This window comes from Mirounga leonina, unplaced genomic scaffold (assembly GCF_011800145.1).
Source record: "Mirounga leonina isolate KUSES-001 unplaced genomic scaffold, KU_Mleo_1.0 Mir_176, whole genome shotgun sequence".
In the NCBI taxonomy this organism is placed as follows: Eukaryota; Metazoa; Chordata; class Mammalia; order Carnivora; family Phocidae; genus Mirounga; species Mirounga leonina.
The window spans coordinates 2,521,437-2,543,495 of record NW_023270454.1 but is presented as its reverse complement, the minus strand read 5'-3'; the positions used below and the strand labels follow the sequence as shown (position 1 = coordinate 2,543,495).

The following is a 22,059-nucleotide window of genomic DNA, read 5'->3' as shown; positions in this document are numbered from 1 at the left end:
TCTGGTTCTGCCACTTACAAGTGGTGCAGTCTTGGGCAAGATATTTAACCAGAGTTAACATTCTAGAGTCACTCATAGTAGTGATACAGGGGCACCCAGCTGACTCAGTCGGTGGAGCCTATGATTCTGGATCTTGGGGTTGTGAGCTAGAGCCCCACGTTGGGTGGAGATTACTTAAAAAAAAAATCCTAAAAAAAAAAAATTGTGATGCAGCTTACCCTGGCCTTTAGTGTCAGAAAGACCTGGCTTGAATTTCTGAACCACTGCTGGCCAGATAGGAGTGACCTTGGGCTCAAGTTACTTGGGCTCTCTACCTCAATTTTCTCATCTATAAAATGGGTATACACCTCACTGGATTACTGTGCAAATTTAATGACATGAGCTACGGCAAGTCAGGAAGTGCCTGACCTATAGAAAGCACTCATGAAATATTATAATATGATTATATCAGCAGGGTTCCTCCACTTTGATTCCCTCCCAGCCCCGATATTGAGCTGCTACTGCAACTATAGGAATACCCCTGTGAAACTTTGCTCCAGGCCTATAGCACACACATGACACAAGTCCCCCACCACAAATATACCAGCAGACATTCCAGGCTTTAGTTTCCACACATGGGGCATGCACAGAATCTGGGGACAGAAAATCTCAAGTCTTCAGCAGAATGTACTTTGAGTCAAACAGGGTGGATTAGCCATCAGCACAAAGGCGGTTTGTAAAGTGTTCCCTTGAGACTAACAACTCTCAAATCTACACTGAGAACCAGAAGTGAATACAGGGAGCAGGTGGGATCTTAGGCCCAAATGGCTCAAATCTATTGTACAAAGCAAACAGTCCTCTACCCGACTACCCTGTCATCTGTCTGAGGCATGTGTCGTGCTGTCAGAGCGAAGGACAGGGGGGCTATGTGGATTTAGCAAAGGAGGGCAGAGAGATGAGGACAGCAGCTGGTCAACCCTGAGAGGCTCCTGACAGTCACAGATTCCTTGAAGAGAACTTGAGATGCTTATCCTCACCTAAAACATCAGGAAATTTTCAGAGATTAGGAAACATGATCCATAGCCAACAAGTCGAGTAGTGAAGCTAGAAATTAAATTTTTTGTGAACTGAAGCCAGGTCTGAATGAAAGGAAAGTCCGCGCACTCTGAACCACTTCCCTACTGTATGGAGGCATAAAATACACACCCTGGCTCCCCAAGGAGGTCTGGAAAACCCTGCAGGTCTCTAGGCGGTCTTTTCAATTTTTTTTAAGACTTTTTTAAAGTAATCTCTACACCCAACACGGGGCTCAACCGTACAACCTGAGATCAAGAGTCTCACGTGCTACCGCCTGAGCCAGCTAAGCGCCCCAGCTCTTCCCAATTTCTATCAGCCGCAACAAGCACCCCAAATCCAGGCATAACATGCGCTGAAGACCTGTGCAGGGCCCTCCACCCCCCCAGGTACACCTTAGAGGCCAGCCTGTGTTACAGGATGCCTTCTTAATAAAACAAACAATGGTTCCCACTTCAGCTTTATTTCTCAAATTTATCTGCAGCAACCTCAAAACATTCAGAACAAACACAAAATTACCCCAAATGTGAGATACCCCACAGAACTTTAGCGGCATTACCTGATGGGCATTCATGTCAAAGTCAGCATTTACAAAACATTTGTTCTTCGCCAACCCCGTGGCCCCTTGGCCCCTCGGTGTGGCTGGTCCAGCCTCAAGTGCTTGAGTAGATTCATGGAGCAGAACCTGCTGCCTGATCTAACATTCAGGACATGACCCACCCCCCCAGAGCACCTAAAAACAACTGCAGGGCAGGAAGAAGTCCTGGTCCAGGGATCTTAGAGTTGCTAAGACACTTCAAATCCAAATGACCCTGGCCTTTTGGCAGACACAAAAGGGAAGCTTTCTTTTTTCTTTAGCTACCAGTTATTCTTAGGAAAAAAAAAAAAGTTTACAAGAGCTTCTTTGGAGGAAAGAAAGGAGAGAGGAAGAGAACACATACAGCTCTTGATACAGCTGGACGGTGAAGCTGAGCAGGGGTCCTCACGGTGTGGGCCCGGCTACAGGATGAAGCCCCATCTATTAAGGCTGTGGAAATGGGCGGGGCCCTGAGTGGGCCCCTCCAGTCCTTCCAGGGAGCCAAGCCAGCTGCCCTCAAGGACACCTTCCAGAAGCAGTAAGAGAAGCACACAGGGCAGGACATGAAAACAAGCTGGAAAGAGACAAAGGTTCGAATGTGCTCCTGGCTCAGAGGACCAGACTCTCCCACTCAAGAGAAGCTGGAGTCTCTCCACTCCTTTGTTCACTTGGCCTGGGTTCAAAGAAGTAAATTATTTTAGTGCCTTTAGGTCTGCGTCCAAGGTGCCAGACCCAACCCTCCTAGGGGGGGGAAGTAAAAAACCCAAGAGAAAGTTAGCGAGAGATGCTTGGCTTTCAGACCCTCTGTGAAATTTCAGGTCTCCTTACCATCTTGGGGCCTCCTAAATCAGAAAATCAGAATCTCACCTGCATGCCATCCCTTCTCTTGGTTCAGAAGCATCTCATCCTCAAAGTGGCACTTCTGTGCCGGGGACATAATTTCACTGTTGTATGTACCACGCTGTCGGTTTTCTGGGCCCACCTCCCCTGTCAGAGAGGAGCGAACACAGACTTCCCTCCCTGGTGACCAAGCAGCAACTAACTCTTCTTACTCGATCCAGAGGCTGGACCTCAGGCCCCGAGGGGCCTCCAAACATCCACTCCCTTCCCTGGCCACCAGCTGGTCAGGTGGCCCACCGTGCTCGCTCAGATCTGTCTGAGCTGAGGAGTGAAACAGGGCCGACTGAATGCTCCAGAGACAACTATTTCCGAGGCCACTGGTAAGCCACAGGAAATGGATGAAAGATGTCTGTAAGCACACCTACTTGGGCCTATTCTGTGCCCCCTCAAAGGATGGGTTATGTGGGAACACAATGAATTATATATAAAGCTAGAACTCAAGCCGAGGCGTTAGTCAGCTGCAGGTTGAAGGGTAGCCATCAGGGCAAGGGCAGTCTCAACTGGGTTTTTACAAAGCACTTTACCTAAAATTGAGAAAAGGTTGATTGTCCCTACCAAAGCAAGGGAGCAAGAATAACCGTGGGGGCTGGAGGGGTGGAAGAGGGGGTGTGGGTGGGGGGTGGGGGAAGGGGAGGCCACAGTGATCAGACATGATGGCTCCCAGAACCCTTGGCCCCACTATCGGTGGGCCTCAGTGAATCACCCTAAGCTTTCCTCTCAACTGTCTGCTTTCCCACCTAAAATCCAAAGGATGGCAAAAGAGGTGTCTGGTTCTCTAATGTTGCTCTTGGGGACAGACAGCAGGGGCTCTCTGAGGTACCTGTGACCTCAGGACAGCCAGGGCTCCAGGGCTGTGAGCACCACTGCCCCAACTAACCAGAAGGCAATTCCCCACCCCTCTGGGGGTTCTTTCCTGGTCAAGAGTTCACTTCTGTAGAACACCTTCCAAAAGACTTGTCTCACTCTAGTCTCCATCCCCACTGCATTCCAACACTGGGACCCAGTCAGCCCAATAGGACTGTCTCCCCAGGGGACACTCCCCATTAAGGGTTAACTACTGAGGGGTAAACATATGCAGACGGCTCCAGGGGAGTCAAGGGGGCAACATTCCTGGCCTCCATTATAAAACCCTGAAACTTGAGAGGGGAGGGGGAGGAGGTCTTGAGGAATCCAGAACCCTGGGCCCAAGAACCAGAGGAACTGCTGGCTTCGGTGGCAGCAGGACTACTGGACCCGGTGTGAGAAGGCCAATTTGCAGCGACTGCACGCAACGCACTGATCTCATTACGTCTGTTTCCTTAGTTCCCGAAAGAGGAAAAGAAACATGCAAACTTTTCTGAGTATTAAGAAAGATACAGTATGTTGAAACATTATATGAAAATAAAGACTTCTGAGTTTAGATGGAGAACTGAAATGGTATTCACAATTTCCCTTCCCTTAAATCATTAACATTTGAGTAAAACATTAGCCAAAAAAAAGGCACCACCAGCAAGCAAACAAGGAGAGGGGCATACTGTAATACAGTAACTTCAAAACCAGAGGCAGGTGAAGAAATGCAGGAGGCACCACTCATGGCTCATCTCCTAGGCCAGGCCCAGCCCTCATAGCCAGAGCCAGGAGAGCGGAGCCAGAATTCTCACTGACCTCCCCCCAAAATGCAGAGGCCTACAGCCGCCAATTCCTTTTCCTCTTCAATTAAGGAGTAGTGGGAAAAGCTGCTGGGAAAACAGGTGACACTGGAACAAGAACAATGAGTGACTCTCCTTTGAGGGAAATCGGGGCTCCAAGGCCACAGACTGAATTGGGGAAATGATCCACTTCCAGTGAGTATTCCTCCCCCTCCAACAGAAGTGGAACACACCTCCTAGATCTGTAGGCTGAGCCCCGCCACAGGGCTGCTACCAAACCCAAAATCTGGGACAGATCCATCTCACCCACCTCAGCCCCACTCGCACACTGGTGCAGGCTACAGAAAACAGGTCTTATTTTAGAGCCGACAGCGCCCAACAGCACTAGCGTGAACGGGATGAGAACAGCAGGCACACCAAGCAAAAGACAAAGATGTCAACCCAAAGTAAAACATAACTCCAGAGAAGCAATTCTTCCCAACTGCTTCACCTAACTGCAGAATAATGTAATTAGAACATTAATGCAATAAAACCAGAGCTCAAAGATGAAATTACAAAACAAAATGAGATCAAAGGGGATGCAGGCTTCCTAAAAAAAGAACAAAACAACATCACTAAAGAGCCAATAAATAAATTATAATGAACAGAGAACAAATTTCTGCCAGTAACTTAAAATAGAAATACTGACAAAGGAGGGTCTGAGATAACCACAGTGAATGTAGACAGAAAAGACAGATTAAAACATGTAATGAGGGGGGCGCCTGGGTGGCTCAGTAGGTTAAGCATCTGCCTTCGGCTCAGGTCGTGATTTCAGGGTCCTGGGATCGAACGCACAGCCCCACATCGGGCTCCCTGTTCAGTGGGGAGCCTGCTTCTCCCTCTCCCTCTGCCTCTTCCCCTGCTTGTGCTCTCTCTCTCTTGCTCTCAAAATAAATAAATAAATGCCTTTTACGAAGATGGCGCCAAAGACTAAGAAAGAAGCCCCTGCCCCTCCCAAAGCCGAAGCCAAAGCAAAGGCTTTGAAGGCCAAGAAAGCGGTGCTGAAAGGCGTCCACAGTCACAAAAAAAAGAAGATCCACACGTCACCTACATTCTGATGACCCAAGACACTGCGTCTGCGGAGGCAGCCCAAATATCCTCGAAAGAGCGCCCCCAGGAGAAACAAGCTTGATCGCTATGCCATCATCAAGTTCCCCCTGACTACTGAGTCAGGCATGAAGAAAATAGAAGACAACAACACGCTTGTGTTCATTGTGGATGTCAAGGCCAATAAGCACCAGATCAAACAGGCTGTGAAGAAGCTCTATGACATTGACATGGCCAAGGTCAACACCTTGATCAGGCCTGATGGAGAGAAGGCGGCATATGTTCGACTGGCTCCTGACTATGATGCTTTGGATGTTGCCAAAAAAATTGGAATCATCTAAACTGAGTCCAGCTGGCTAAATCTAAATATAAATTTTTCCACCAAAAATAAATAAATAAATAAATAAATAAATAAATAAATAAATAAATATCTTAAAAAAACAAAACAAAACACGTAATCAGGGACGCCTGGCTAGCTCAGTGGGTGCAGCTTGCAACTCTTGGTCTCAGGGTCATGAGTTCAAGCCCCAGGTTGGGTGTAGAGATTACTAAAAAAAATAAACTTAAAAAAAAAAAAATGTAATGAGAAGACAAAGGTACCAAAGATAGGATAACTGGTGTTGCTAAACTAGAGAACTCAAGACTGGACTATGAGGTATGTTCAAAGATAAAGGACACGAGATTTCCCCGAAACCATAGGAGCAAAAGAACCTAAAGACTGAATGCTGAACTTGAAAGACGTTTTCAGGCATCACAAAGAACTTTTTCCCCCAAAATATTTTATTACAAAAATTGTGAAACATATTAAAACTTCTCTTAAGTGGTAGAAAATTCAGGCTGCCCTCATCTTCCCCAGAGTAAATTCAGTATCAGAAGAAAATGCAACAGTGTTTACATCCCTGAGAGAGAGAGAGAAAGAGAGAAAAGAACCGGAAATACTGTTTCCAGCTGAGATGTCACACAAATCTCTTAAGGACAACAGGCGGAAATTCTCAAGCATGAAAGAGAGGCTACAGTCTCCTTCCTAGAGTGAAAAAACAGGAGAACGAAATGCAGCTAATTAATAAAGAAATAAAAATAAAGGTCTCAGGAATGCAGAAACCATGGTAAAAGAACTGATGGTAAACATTACAACCCCTCGAAAAAGAAATAATAAAAAAACCTTGGGGATTTTGGTTACAGGACAGAATCTAAGTGTTATAAAAATGGACAATTTACTACTACTAACAATTAGTGCAATCAAAAGATGAGACAAAAATGTGAAAATGCTAATGTCATCTCTCATAGCAGAGTCAGTAAATACTATCTAAAATGGGTAAGTAATTATAGATATGACTCACAAGGATTTTTTGAAACCTCTTTTACGAAATAATCTCTTGGCGAAAAATACATTTCTTTAAAGCTTAATAATTCCTTTAATTTTACTAGTTTCTTTTCTTTGGTTACATTCAGGGAAATTTTAAATACTTCTGTGTAAGATTATTTATTTCTCCATATGCATTTATCTATGAGTAAGCTGGAAGATTATCCAAAATAGTATTCACCTAAGTCATGAGGACTATTTGAGTGGTGGGATTTGGAGTATTTGTTTGTTTTTTTTTTACTTCAACTCACTGATGTGTCCCAATGGGAAGTGGGCGTAGGGTAATACACGAAAACATGGGTGGTTATTTTTATAGTCAAGGAGTTAGGGAGAACTCTCGAAGTATGGCACAAAACCTACAGCCTGTAAAAGCAATGATCAGTACATCTGGACTACAAGAACTGCCCAGTGTTCTATAAATTAGTATACTTCCAGTATTCATGCTCAAACTAATAATGATACAGTCATCTGTGTAAGTACTAACAGACCCAGTGAGAAAACCAGTAGCCTCACAGCCTGGTCCTCAGGTAAATACCGCCTACTGGCTTTCTGGAGTTCCAAAGAATTTTGAGAACAACTACCCAGTCTGCGGCCCTCTCCACCCACCAAATGAACCGAGTCCAAGAAACCACTCTCCTCTGGGGCAAGCTGAAACCCCCTCCAGTGCAAACACTGCAGCTTAAAAGCCAGACCTCCCCCTCACCCAAGAGGCCCAGGTCTCAACGGGCCCATTCTTCTGTCCCCTCTGGGCTTTTGCTCTCTTACACACCCTAAAAGGATGTCTTCTCTTTTCCCAGCTCCCACTCCCAGAACCTTAGCCTCAAGCTTTGGCTCAACCAAAGGCCACCCAGGGTGGGAGATTTCTGCAAACAGTGCAGGAGTTCTGCTGGGGTGTGGGGGAAGGAGGAGGGTGGTGTTACCTAGAGGTGGTGGCCATTTACTTTCCCCAGAAAACCCCATCGCTGGGAGGGGCAGGATGAGAAAACTTAAATTAAAAAAAAAAAAAAAAAAAAATCAGTGGGGACTCAGAAGCAGGGAACAAAATTAGAACCAGCAGCCTGCTGCTCATTGAGTAATATTTACTGAGCCCCCACTGTGTGCCTATGGGAGGGAGATTGAGAAAGGCAGAGCCTGGTGTCAGGGAAGGCCCAACACAGACAGTTGGGGAGGGGGGAAGCTGGCAGCTTGACTTAGCCACCTGCGGAGCCCTGAGTGAGGGAAATGACAGCCAGGCCCAGGGGCTGGACCAGGGGAGAGAAGGAGTACATTTGCCAGGCTTCAACATTCAGGCGGAGCCTGGACTTGACAAAGCAGAGGAGTCTTCCAAAACTAACTGAGTGAGTCAGGCGGCCTGGTGAGTAGCAGCCAGTCAGGGCTTCCCCACCAGAGGCCAGGGCAAGAGTCACTGCTGTTCTCATCATTCATCCATCACCACTTCCCAGACACTCCATTGCAAAATTTTGACCTGTTGTCCCTTAAGTCCACTCCTGTTTGTCAGACCACGGGGCCCAACATGTGGCTTAGGAAACCTAGTGCTCACATCCACCACTTACGTCACCTGCTTGAAGCAAAACTCCCGGACTTGTTATTCAAGGTCCAATAAATAAGAAAATGTATGATCTAGCAGCTAAATCATCAGACAGCAGGAAAATTTGGGCAGATCTGGGTTCAAATTTGGGGCCTATCACTAACTTACCATGTGCCCCCCAGCACAATGAAGCTACGAAATGTCCAACCTCACAAGGGCACCCTGATAAAAGCTTAAGGGTCGTAGCCATGTGCACTTTAGGTCTGTTCCTTCTGTTCCATCCCCAAAGCTCTCAGGCCAATCCATTCACCTGGAGCTGACTCCTGCCTATTCTCAGAAGGCAGCTCAATGGGGGCACCTGGGTGGCTCAGTCGGTTAAGCATCTGACTTCAGCTCAGGTCATGATCTCAGGGTCCTGGGATCAAGCCCTGTGTCGGGCTCCCCGTTCAGCACAGAGTCGGCTTGTCCCTCTCCCGCTGCTTTCTCTCAAATAAATAAATAAAATCTTAAGAAAAAGAAAGCAGCTCAATGATCTCTTCTTCCAGGAAGCCTTCTTGGACCACTCTTTGGGCACTCTTCTCCAACTACTTTGGACTCCTCATTATCTGGTCTCCCAGGGATCCCTCCCAACAGATTTTTGTTCCTTTATCTCTCCCCAGAACACAGTGCCCAGACCCATGCTGGGCACAACAAGGAAGGAGAAGCAGCAAATTTCTGCTGGAAGATGTGAAGTCTAACGTCCCTTCTAAAATGTTTGCCTGCTTTGCCCCCACAGCTTCATGAGGAACAGGGAGCTCAGTGCCCCCCTTCCAGAGACATTCTGCCCCCCCCCAACCTGGGGCCTTCACACATTATCTGAGGTTGGCGGCCAACACCACTTATTATTTTCTTTCTCTCTAGACTAACCCATCCCCATTTGTTCAATTTCATTTATAGTCATTGAACTAAAAGCTAGCTAGCTACACCTACCAGACTTTTAAAAACTGAGCCCAGGAGTTCATTTATTCAACAAATATTCATTGCACACTGACTTCATACCAGGAATAATGCTAGGTACTGAGGATACCTAGCAGCTGTCCTCACAGAGCAGGGAAAGCAAACAATTCAACAACCGACAATAACAATAATCACAAGGGTCATCGTGTTGTTCAGGGTTCACTTAGGCAATTTAATGGCTTGGAGAAACATGGGAAGAGCTGAAGAAACCTACAGCACACTGCAGACTGAGGAGCTTCTCCCCAGAATCACAGTGCAGAGATGTACATCAGGTAGTATGGCATCAAGAAGCTGCCTGCTCCAGAATGATGTCGCCCCTGCCATGATCTACACCAGCCAAATGGATGTCCTGGGGTCCACCGTGAGGAAGAGGATACTCATCCATTTAAGACTGGATCGCGTGCCGCTCATCAGCAAATCCAAGTCACAGTGGGAATTTTAGTGCAAGGATGCCTGGCAAGTTTTTGATTCTTTTTTAGTAGGTTGGACCATAATTATCCAAAGTTGTGTGCTTGATAGTTAAAGGAAGCACTGTGAATAAACACACGGGAAAAACAGGAGTAAACCACAGGGTGGCCTTGGCATGGATGCCTGGTGACTAAGTCTGTGCCACCCGCCATAGATCATGACAAGGGGGAGTACAGAAAGCTATGGGGAACACAGTGGGGCAATCAAATCTAGCATCAGAGGAGGCCTCCAAAGAGAACATTATTTTAGCAGAGACATGAAGGGCATGTAAAAGTGGGCCAGGTAAAGGTCAAGGGAGTGGGGGTGGGGTGGAATGTTCTAGAATGTAGCTGCAAAGATGGTGCATATGAGACCTTCCAGGTCCAGTGGGGCCAAGGCAGTAGTCCAGGAGGCCACATTAAAGTGGGTGGACTTCATTTTCAGTAACGATGTGATCCAATTTGTGGTTTTATTTTTTTTTTTTAAGATGTATTTATTTATTTATTTATTTATTTGACAGAGAGAGACACAGCAAGAGAGGGAACACAAGCAGGGGGAGTGGGAAAAGGAGAAGCAGGCTTCCCGCAAAGCAGGGAGCCCGATGCGGGGCTTGATCCCAGGACTCCGGCATCATGACCTGAGCCGAAGGCAGATGCCCAACGACTAAGCCACCCAGGCGCCCCTCAATGTGTGGTTTTAGTGTACCAGTCTGGCTACAGTCTGGAGAACGGAACTGAGGTGGTCAAGCACTGAAACTGGGAGACCAGGAGGCTCTCTCTTGTCTGGGTGGGAGAACACAGCACTCAGTTTGTTCGCAAAAGCAAGGCTTCTTTCTCCTTGCTTCAACCCAGCCTGGGGTGCTTCCCCTGCCCCTGAAGCTGCTGGCCGCATAGTTTCCCATTAAAAAACTGAATAGGGTCCTCTCTAGCAGCTAACAGGGAGGAACAAGGCACATTATTGTCCTCATCACCAAAAGTATCAGAGTGAGTTCAAAAAGACCAGCCTACCTCCCACCATCATTTCCTAAATCAGGCTGAAACAAGTCTGCTCAGCTGTCCTGCTGTCACAGGAGGGTCTGGCTTCTAGTAGAGAGAGGTTCACTGCACCAGGGAAACAAAGTATGCTTCTGCTGGCTGTAGCTCAGAGGCTTATAAAGGCTCAGTGTCTGGGAAGGGCCACCTCACCTCCGAGAGGGAGCCTGAGGCTCAGAGGATAATTCTTACCCATTTTGGGAAGAAGATAGCATAAGAGACTTCTAGTCAGGGTGGCAAATTCTGTCCACAGTGTTGCTCCCAGCCTTAAGCCAGCTCAAGTCCCTGACTCCTCCTCAGAGACTCTGGCCATGCCAATCTCTACAGCTGAGATGCCGAACTGTGTGATAATTTTTCTAGAAAAGTGGTTCTCAAAGTGTGGTCCTTGCACCAGCAGCATCATCGGGTCACCTGGGAACTTGGAAGTGCAAATTCTCAGCAGCACCCAAACCCAGTGAATCAGAAACTCTGGGGTGGGGCCCAGCAATCTGTTTAAAGAAACCCTTCAGGTGACCTCAATGCATCCTAAAGTCTGAGGACCACTGCTCTCCGTGGAAGATCTAAAGCTTTTGTTAGATTTCCAGATTTATTCACCGAAGAGGGCAACCCCTTCTTGCCCAGCAACTGCTCCTGCATGGGACTGGAGGCTTCATCTGGGGCCTTAGATTTCTCAGTGGCCTTCACTCTCAGGAGTCATTCTCAGGAGAGTCATAAATGAGCCCTATTCTCACGAGACAGAGGGTTATTGGGGAAAGAAATAAAAAGCCCATATTTCCAAATTGGGGAAAGTGGCAGGAAAGGGAGGGACACTGAATGATTCAGGACACTCCTGAATCATAATTCCTCCATTTTCCCTCCCACTGTCCAAACTGCCCAAATGGCTCATCACTGACCCAAGCCAAGGTTACTGGCAGTCACCATCCGATTATTGAGGCAAAAGGCTTTCCCACATCCTGCTTCCTCACTGTGGGCCTCACCTCGTGACCAGAGCACCCCTCTTCCTACCATTCCTGAAGAGAAACCAGTGTCGCCCACAGCTTCATGCTGTATCTTCTTACACACTCCCTTCCCTCCCTTGCACCATGCCATCCTACCTCCTGATAAAATGATACCTTCCAGCACTCTCTTCCACCCAACAGCAAGCTCAGTCCCTCCGACTGTAGTTAAGAGTCCCTGCAACTAGACCCTATCGCTTTCACCATCACCTGCCTTTATTCTCTGGCCTGGACCCTGCTTTCTACCCAGAATGCTCCGCCCACACCCCACTTCACCCCTGCACCTCCTGTCCCTGCAACCCACAGGCTAGAAGTCTGATTAACATCTGTTAGAAATGCCTGTCAGAAAGTCTGCATGTGTTTCAAGCACTCTCTCCACAAGGTATGAAGGTCCTGGATGTGAAGGAAAAACAAAAAAAAGGAAGACCTGCAGGCAAAGCCCCATCTCTTACCTACCCCAAATCCTCCCTAGCACAGGTCCCACAGCGGGGAAGCACCCTCATCTTCCTTGGGCTCCCACCACTCCTGTCTCAACTGTATCCTGTCCTAGAAGGCCAGGCCGGTTCTAGCACTTTCGACTACCTTCCCAGGTTGCTTCATAACAGTCCTACGTTGGTAGAACCTAGATAAGTACTTGCTGCATGAATACATAAATACAAATGCATATGTACTCAGATATACCCCCACCTTTTCTACAGATTACAGAATGGCTGGGGTAGACTTCACTGAAGATGCCCCACTTTCAGCCCTGGGGTCAAGGGCAGGAGCAGACGAGTGTCTTTCCAAAGCCCCCTCTGTAAAGGGGCAAAGGGAGAGCATGAGGACCTGACCCTTTGCCCTCCCAATAGTCCCTTCTCTGCCAGAGTTCTAGAGGCTATCAAGAGCACACAGATGGAGTCCAGAGCAAAGGCAATCAGGTTTCTGGCTCCTATTACACTCAGATACAGACCAGGGCTGACAAAAGAACTGCAAAAAGCTCCCCTTCCCCAGGTTAAAACACCCTCAAGGCTGTGGGTGCGCAGCAGTCTGGACCATCAGGTGTGGAAGTGACTTCCCTAACACAACTACTCATGCAAGTATTTCCACTTCCCTACCTCCTATAAACTCCTTGCCTATTAAGAAGGGATCAACATTCTTTTTTTTTTTTTTTTTAAAGATTTTATTTATTTATTTGAGACAGAGAGAATGAGAGAGAGCACATGAGAGGGGGGAGGGTCAGAGGCAGAAGCAGGCTCCCTGCCGAGCAGGGAGCCCGATGCGGGACTCGATCCAGGGACTCCAGGATCATGACCTGAGCTGAAGGCAGTCGCTTAACCAACTGAGCCACCCAGGCGCCCCGGGATCAACATTCTGACCAGGCTTAATGGTTTACCCCCTCTCCAGCGAACCCAAACCCAAACCCCAAGCCTGAGGGGCAACTGGATTACCCCCTGGTAAGGGTTTCTGATTTTAGCTTGTAACTCAGACGTGCTGTAGTTTGGGTGACTTTCCACTCCAAACAGAGAGAGAAAAAAGAGTAATTCTAGGAAAGCACTACTCACGGTAGCTCAAACCTTGGAGGCAACCCCCAAAACCCATCAGCAGGAGTGGATGAATAAACAAACCAATTCTCACAATTGAATAGTATACAAAAGTGAATCAACCACATTGACATTAACACGGAGTGTACAAGATGTTACTAAAAACTGCCTTGTGAATGCCTCTCATTCTTCAAGACCTCTTCTCCAGGAAGGTTGGGAAGGACTGTCTGAATCTGAAGACACCATACCATAAACTCCCTGAGGACAAGAGCCCATTCCGGTTTTCCTCGTAAAGCTGATGCGGCATAGGGAATGTGAGTGGAGATGGTGAAATGAAATGAAACTTCTTAACCAGCCTTCCAGATTCCACTGGGGACCTACCCCCATACCGTCAGTCCTTTCTCTATTTTTAAAGTACAACATACATGCACGTAAAGTGCCCAAATCTGAAATGCACAGTTCAGTGAAGTCATCCTTTTAAAGTACAAATCTGATCACAGCACGTTCTTTGCTTTAAACCCTCTGATGGCTTTCCAGTACAAGTGGAATAAAACCTAGACTCCCTTCCCTGGCCTAAAACTCACTATGTCATCTGGCCCTTGCCAACCACACTGACATTTTTTAGCCTTCTCACTCACTAGGATCCAGCCACTCTGGCCTTGTTTCTGTCCCTTTAACATATCATGTGCATTCTGACCTCAGCGTCTTTGCACTTAACTGTTACCTCTGTGTAGAGCGCTTTTCCCTTAGATCTTCATAGGTCTCAGTTCAAATGTCACCTCCTCAAAGGTGGATGCCCATGTGGTTCATAAGGGGAAAAAAAAAGCTCACTTCCAGTCATCCAGAATCCCAACACGCTGTTTTATTTTCTTCTTACTGTATGTCACTATCTAAAATAGTCTTCTTGGGGCGCCTGGGTGGCTCAGTGGGTTAAGCGTCTGCCTTTGGCTCAGGTCATGATCTCAGGGTTCTGGGATCGAGCCCCATGTGGTCAGGCTCCCTGCTCAGCAGGGAGTCTGCTTCTCCCTCTCCCTCTGTTCCTCCCCTCTGCTCATGCTCTCTCAAATAAATAAATAAAATCTTTAACAAAACAAATAAAATAGTCTTCTTTCTCTTGTTTTGATTACATATTTATTTTGTCTCTTACTACCATGATGTAAACTCCACAGTAGTGGAGACTTAAGGTCTATGACCCTCACAGAACCTGAAGAAATGAGTGGTTGGCACCAAGTCAGCCACCAAAGAATACCTGCTGAATGAAAGTGTTAATTTTCCACTGCCCATTTTCACAGTGCCAGACAGTTTAGAATTGTGTTGTTCTTGAGCCTCTATCCACAGGTGAACTGTTAGCAACCTTAGGGACCTGACCCCTTCTTCTGTAGCTTAAATAGAGCTGAAAAGACCCCCAGGGAGCCAGAAGGTTGTCTGGAGCTGGAATATAAAACATCAGGCAGAGAAACCAAAGAGAAACCTAAGCTGCAGCAGGGGATCCATGAGCAAGGTGGTGGGAGAGAAGCAGACGCAAGGAGGCAGCCTCCCTTCCCTGAAACCCCAAAGACGACAAATGTCCCGAGGATGGGCAACCATCTGATAATTCTGCCGAAAATAACATGTGAACTTTTCCCCATGGCAGAGGAAGAAAAGGAAAGCAAACCCCACAAGTACAGGCTGTTTCTAGAATTTCTCAGCTGCTCATGGAAACTCTGAGTCTCAGCCCAGTTGCATACAACCTCTCAAAGTGCCAACTGCACACAACCTGAAATGCAGGGGGAGGGGCTCTGTGAGCGGCTGCCAAGAGGGAGTGGTGTGAGAATAGTCAAGGTCACAGGCATAATCTGGCCAGCAGAGCTGTGCACACACCTCCGTTTGCCCATGGTCAAGGCCTCTGCCGTGGGAGGCATCCCCACACAGTGTCTGCTGGATGTGGGGGGTGGCTGAGGAGGGAGGAGCAGGAACTGGGACATAATCTCTGTTCCTACGGCTGGTCAGGTTGCTCCAGAGGCCACTTTGGCTAGTGGCCCAAGTCTGGGGGAGTGGGTGACTTTGTACTTTTTGCACCTTTCTGGGAAAGGTGATGAGAACAGTCGTGGCTTGCAGCCCCTGGAAACTAACCAGGGACCTGGTATCCTGAGAATCTGCCTGGCCTCTCAAATGGAATGTCTCCAACAACAGAGAAAAATGGTCAGCACTGAAATATTCACATGCCAATCAATGTCACCTGGGCCTGGGATGGCTGAGCACAGGACATGCCATCCGTGGGCAGGGGGAGAGAAAGAAAGAGGCAGTAAGGGATTTCAGGGCCTTACACCTCTGGCTCATCTCCTGGAGGAAAAACAGGGCCACCTTCCCCAGGCCAACATGGCTCCACCTCGCCCCAAACCTCACGTACTCTGTGCTCTAAGAAAATGAGAGTCTGTGGGGCTGGCTGGGAGCCCTCTGGTTTCCAGGAAAGGATGAGAGTACTCAACAGTCAGCTTGCTCCCCGTGATTTACAGGGCTTTCTTGACTAGCAGGACACATACATACCCCACCCCTTTTCCCCACAAATCAACCTTTTAGGCTTCCAGTAAAAAAGTGAGGAAAAAAACAGCTGTTGGGTCTTCCCTCCTCACCCTCCCTTTGGGAGGGCAGCTCAGAAATCCTGGGGCCAGGGAGGTAGTGGTGGGAAAGGCCTTTCAGGGGAGTGGGCTGCCTCCTCCTTCAACTTCCACCTGGCAGCAAGGCACGCAGGAGAGGCCCTAAAGGGTCAAGGAGGTCTCTGCAGAAAGAAAGGATCAGTGAGATCCAGGAGCAAGTTGCCTGGGGGCCAGTCCTGTCCCCACAGCGGCGGTCAACAAACAGTTATTAAGAACTTACTCTAGGGGCACCTGGGTGGCTCAGTCATTAAGCGTCTGCCTTCGGCTCAGGTCAGGATCCCAGGGTCCTGGGATCGAGCTCCACATCGGGCTCCGTGCTCAGCGGGAAGCCTGCTTCTCCCTCTCCCACTCCCCTTGCTTGTGTTCCCCCTCTCTCTGTCAAATAAATAAATAAAATCTTAAGAAAAAAAAAAAAAGAACTTACTCTAGGGGCTCCTGGGTGGCTCAGTCGGTTAAAGGACTGACTTATCTCAGCTCAGGCTCAGGTCACGATCTCAGGGTTATGAGATCAAGCCCCACGTGGTTGAGCTCCAAGCTCAGTGGGGAGTCTGCTTGAGATTCTTTCTCCCTCTGCAGCCCCCTCTCTAAAATAAATAATAAATCTTAAAAACAAACAAACAAACAAAACTGGGGCACCTGGGTGGCTCAGTTGGTTAAGCATCTGCCTTCATGATCCCAGTGTCCTGAAATCAAGCCCTGCATCCGGCTCCCTGCTCAGTGGGGAGGCTGTTTCTCCCTCTTCCTCTGCCACTCCCCACCTCTACCCCACTTGTACTCTCTCAAATAAAATCTTTAAAAAAAAAAAAAATTACTCCACCATCTGCTAAATCATCCTTCTGAAGGTTTAACTAATTTAATACTCCAACTATCTGCGTATAAGAATGCCTGCTTCAGGGAGCCTGGGTAGCTCAGTTGGTTACATATCCAACTCTTGATTTCAGCTCAGGTCATGATCTCAGGGTTGTGAGATGGAATGAGCCCTGTGTTGGTTCCGAGCTGGGTGTGGAGCCTGCTTGAGATTCTCCCTCTCTGCCCCTCCCCGCTCACACATGCATTCTCTTAAAAAGAAAAAAAAGGCCCGTTTCATAAGATTCTCACCAATGTTGACTATTAAAATAGTATTCCATCTGGGGCGCCTGGGTGGCTCAGTCGTTAAGCATCTGCCTTCGGCTCAGGTCATGATCTCAGGGTCCTGGGATCGAGCCCCGCATCGGGCTCCCTGCTCTGCGGGAAGCCTGCTTCTCCCTCTCCCCCTCCCCCTGCTTGTGTTCCCTCTCTCGCTGTGTCTGTCAAATAAATAAATAAAATCTTTAAACTAAAATAGTATTCCATCTTTGTCAAATAGGTTAAAAATCATTCAATTCTTTTAATTTGCATTTCTCATATTAGCAGTGTGGCTAAACATATTTTCGGGTTTATTAACATTTCTATTTCTTCTTTCACACACTGTTACTCTCCTTTGCCCATTTTTGCTGAAATTATTCATTCATCTTTGTTCTTATTGGTGTATGTAGGAGTTCATTGTATGGTAAAAATATTAACCTCTTCGGGTGCCGGGTGGCTCAGTCGTTAAGCGTCTGCCTTCGGCTCGGGTCATGATCCCAGGTCGAGCCCCACATCAGGCTCCCTGCTCAGCGGGAAGTCTGCTTCTCCCTCTCCCACTCCCCCTGCTTCTGTTCCTGCTCTCGCTGTCTCTCTCTCTGTCAAATAAATTAATTAAATTTAAAAAAAATAACCTCTTGTCACATGTTATAAATACCTTCCTAATTAATCATTTGTCTCTTAATTTTGTTAATTGGTATTACTGACAAATTTTTTAAATAGAGGCAAAGTAAATATATCACACACTTCCTTTAAGGTTACTGCTTTAAGTAGCATGCTTGGAAAATCCTTCCCCACCCAGAAATTATAGAAATATGTATCTTTATTTTCTTGCACTTAAATATTTTAAATCTCTCATCTAGAATTTTTTTTTTTAAGATTTTATCTATTTGACAGAGAGAGAGAGCACAAGCAGGAGGAGCGGCAGAGGCAGAGGGAGAAACAGGCTCCCTGCCAAGCGAAGAGCCTGACTCGGGGCTTGATCCCAGGACCCTGGGATCATGACCTGAGCCGAAGGCAGACGCTTAACCGACTGAGCCACCCAAGAGCCCTCTCATCTAGAATTTGATTTGGTACAGTGTAAGAAAGAGAATCTAACTTTTAATGAAATACTCAATTATCCCAATATTGTTTAATAAAGTCTATTTTCTTTATAAACTTCAAGTATAGAGTCTATAAAAGATAAGAAACGGAGGTAAAGTCAAATATATCCTTTGCACAGGTGGCTACTCCAGCTAACAAAATGTGGGTGCCGTGGATTTCTTCTCCTCCTTCCTGCTCAGAGGTATAGGCTGGCGAGTAACAACTACAACAAAGTCCTACCTACAGAGGATGGCACAGCAGAAAGATACATGGACAGCCTGGGACCCTACAGGCATCACCGAGCAGGAGCATGGGCCTCACACAGCTAACTGCCAGATGCTTTACGTGTTATTTGCCAAACCAGCATTGGTTGGACTCTGTCATTTGCCCTAAACATCCCTGTAACTCATCCACGATCCTTTCTTCCTCAATTTTACAGTAAGAATTGCTCAGATTTATTGTTGTCTGCTAGGCACCACAGTTAAGCAATTTCTTTTCATCCTTGTTTAATTTTCTCAACAACCTTCATTTCGAGGGGCGCCTGGGGTGGCCCAGTCGGTTAAGCATCTGCCTTCAGCTCAAGTCATGATCCTGGGGTCCTGGAATTGAGTCCCGCATCAGGCTCCCTGCTCAGCGGGGAGTCTGCTTCTCCCTCTGCCCTTCACCCCGCTCACTCTCTCTCAAAAACAAAAAAACAAAACAAAAACAACCTTCATTTCGATAGAGTCTACAGGACTTCCCTATAATTGTAAAAGTTTCAATGAGGGCACCCGGGTGGCTCAGTTGTTAAGCATCTGCCTTCAGCTCAGGTCATGATCCCAGGGTCCTGGGATCAAGCCCCGCATCGGGCTCCCTGCTCCGCGGGAAGCCTGCTTCTCCCTCTCCCACTCCCCCTGCTTGTGTTCCTGCTCTCACTATCTCTCTCTCTGTCAAATAAATAAATAAAATCTTTAAAAAAAAAAAGTTTCAATGATACCTTGTTGGAGTAGGAAAAGACAGTGCATGAAATGCACACATCAATGAGACAACTATTTTGGAAACATTAAAATAAAACAAAAGCACCATAAAATTGTATCATCTTCCTTTTACAGATAAGGATACTGAGGCTAAAAATACTTGATCAAAATCAGACCGCAACTAGTCAGAAATAGTATCATTATTTGCTAAATTCCTACATATATTTAGGTATGGTTTTGGATGTTTCTATTTTGTTCCATTCACCTATCCTGTGCCAATGTCACCATTCCCGCACCCCCCCTCCCCCCCCCCCCAGTAAAGCGAGTCTAACTTCACTATTTTCTTCTTTAAATTGTTTTTGGCAATTCTTATATATTTATTCTTTCAGAAAAAACTTTTTAAGGTCTCCTGTCAAGTCCCAATACTTCCCTTGGGGAATTCATCCTATGGAAATCACGTTGATTTCGATCTATCGAGTGCTGACTGTTCTGGGCATAGGAAATAGAGCAATAAACAAAAACAAAAATCCTTACCCTCAGAGCATGCATTCTTGTAGCACTCATAACAGTAAAAAGTTGTAAGCCATCTAAATGCACCATAGGGGTGCCTGGCTGGCTCAGTGGGAAAAGCAAGCAACTCTTGATCTCAGGGTCTTAAGTCTGAGCCCCACGTTGGGTATAAAAATGGTTTAAAAATAAAATCTTAGGGGCGCCTGAGTGGTTCAGTCAGTTGAACATCTGATTCTTGGTTTCAGCTCAGGTCATGATCTCAAGTTCATGGGACTGAACTCCACTTTAGACTCCATGCTCAGCGCGGAGTCTGCTCAAGATTCTCTCTCCCTCCCTCCACTCATGTTCACATGTCCTCACTCTCTCTCATATAAATATAAAAATCCTTAAAATAAATAAATAAATGTACAATAGAAGGTAACTGCTAGAGTAAGGTAATCCATATAACAAAATATGTATAGTTTGAGCACAGAGATTAGGAGCTTTGGCTCTGGGTGAGAAAGACCAGTGTGAATCCTCAATCTGCATTTACTAGCTTCAAGGCTTGGGCCAAGGAGACTTATTTTCCTTATATAGAAAAACAAAGCCTGCTAATGGTCCCTCCTAAAGAGCAGGTAAATGAGATACTAAATATAAATACAGTGCCAACACACCGTAACTGTTCAATAAATATTATTCGGGGGAAGATTAACCCAGAAAGATGTTCGTGATATGGTAAGTGAAAAAAAAAGAGCCTATAAAACTGAAGGCACAGCAGACCATCTTTCCTTAAGTTGTATACATTCACAGAAAAAGACTAAAAATTCATAATTGTTATCTCTTGATGATGGGGTTTAATGGTTACTTCTGTTATCCTTTTATTCATCTGCATTTTCTAAAATGAACATGTATTACTTTAAGAAGTTAACTGTAGACTCCAGTTAGGAAATGGGAAAGGCTTAATGATGACCGAGTGGGAAGGCTTTTCCCTCCCCCTTTTAAAGATCTTCACTTAAGAATCTGGAGGTGGGGGCGCTTGGGTGGCTCAGTTGGTTAAGCGACTGCCTTCGGCTCGGGTCATGATCCCGGGGTCCTGGGATCGAGTCCCACATCGGGCTCTCCCTGCTCTGCGGGGAGCCTGCTTCTCCCTCTGCCTCTGCCTGCCACTCCCCTGCTTGTGCCCTCTCTCTCTGTCAAATAAATAAATAAAATCTTTAAAAAAAAAAAAAAGAATCTGGAGGTGGGGGGCGCCTGGGTGGCTCAGTCGTTAGGCATCTGCCATTGGCTCAGGTCATGATCCCAGGGTCCTGGGATGGAGCCCCGCGTCAGTCTCCCTGCTCAGCAGGAAGCCTGCTTCTCCCTCTCCCACTCCCCCTGCTTGTGTTCCCTCTCTCGCTGTGTCAAATAAATAAAATCTTAAAAAACAAAAAACAAAAAAACAAGAATCTGGAGATGGACTGCAGTCCTCATCTGCCCTGGGCTGGACTACTTTTGTGCATGGTTCCTAACCTGGCCACTCCAGTGAGCAGGGCCTCACCTCAGTTCTCCTGGATCAGAGCTTCTTGAGGAGATCCACGTATCTGTACATCTAGTTCTGAGAGATCAACCTGACTCTAGTTTGGGGTACTGGTCTGACATTTCAGGACTGCTGGACTGGACAAGACTAGCTATTAACATTCTGTGATTTATCTAAACTCTCTGAAGTCAGATCACCCCTCCCCCTACTAAATGGGTCCCACCATGTCTGCCTTGCCCATCCTACAGGGAAACTAGTGCTCAGTGAGAGCTCCATACACATGCAAGTTGTTGGTACTGTAAAGTGTCTGGATCCCAAGCATGAAGGACCTGTGAGGCAAGTTTTCCAATTTCTACTTGGTTCTCAGATCTGTGTCAACATGAGGGGAGCAGGCAGGCTGAGGTTGGGCCCCTTCCTCAATAGCAAAGCCTGCTTTCTGTCTTCAGTCTAAAAAGAAGCCTCCCTTTTCTTTTGCAGCTCTGTGAATGACAGTCTCTACAGGACATTTCCCGCATCCTGAGTGTAGTGAGTTGAAAAATATCCCCCAAATCCATGTCTACCCAAAACTTCAGAATGTGACTTTATTTGGAAATAGGGTCTTTGCAGATATAATTCGTTAAGGATCTTGAGATGAAATCATCCTGCATTTACGGTGGGCCATAAATCTAATGACTGGTATCTTTACAAGATAAAGGAGAGGGAGATTTGGACAGAGGGACACAGAGAAGGATATTTGAAGATAGAGGCAGAGATTGGAGTGAGCCAAGGAACACCTGGAGCCAACAGAAGCTGTTAGAGGCAAGGAAGGATTCTCCCCTGAGCCTTTGGAGGGAGTATCGGACTGCTGACACCTTGATTTCGAAATTCAGCCTCCAGAACTGTGAGAGGATACATTGCTATTGTTTCAAGGTACGCAGTTTGTGATAAATTTGCTAAGGCAGCCATGGGAAACTAATACTTTGGTGCTGGAATTAAGGCCTAATCATTTTTATTTGGGGTTCTCTTGCTATGGCTGGCAGAATTCTAAGATGAACCCCATGACCTTGTGTGTGGGCAGGACCTGTAAATATGAGATATCACTCCTGTTACCATGTTACATTATCTGGCAAAAGGGATTTTGCTGGTGTTAGCTGACCAAATTCGTTGACCTTAAG

General features: G+C 46.7%; 1 protein-coding gene and 1 pseudogene across 2 annotated transcripts in view; one reads left to right on the top strand and one right to left on the bottom strand.

Moving 5' to 3' along the window:
- Positions 1 to 22,059, bottom strand: part of SLC39A14 (solute carrier family 39 member 14) — a 47,892-nt gene that overhangs the window by 17,105 nt on the left and 8,728 nt on the right. The window lies entirely within an intron of this gene.
- Positions 5,100 to 5,622, top strand: LOC118022079 (annotated as a pseudogene).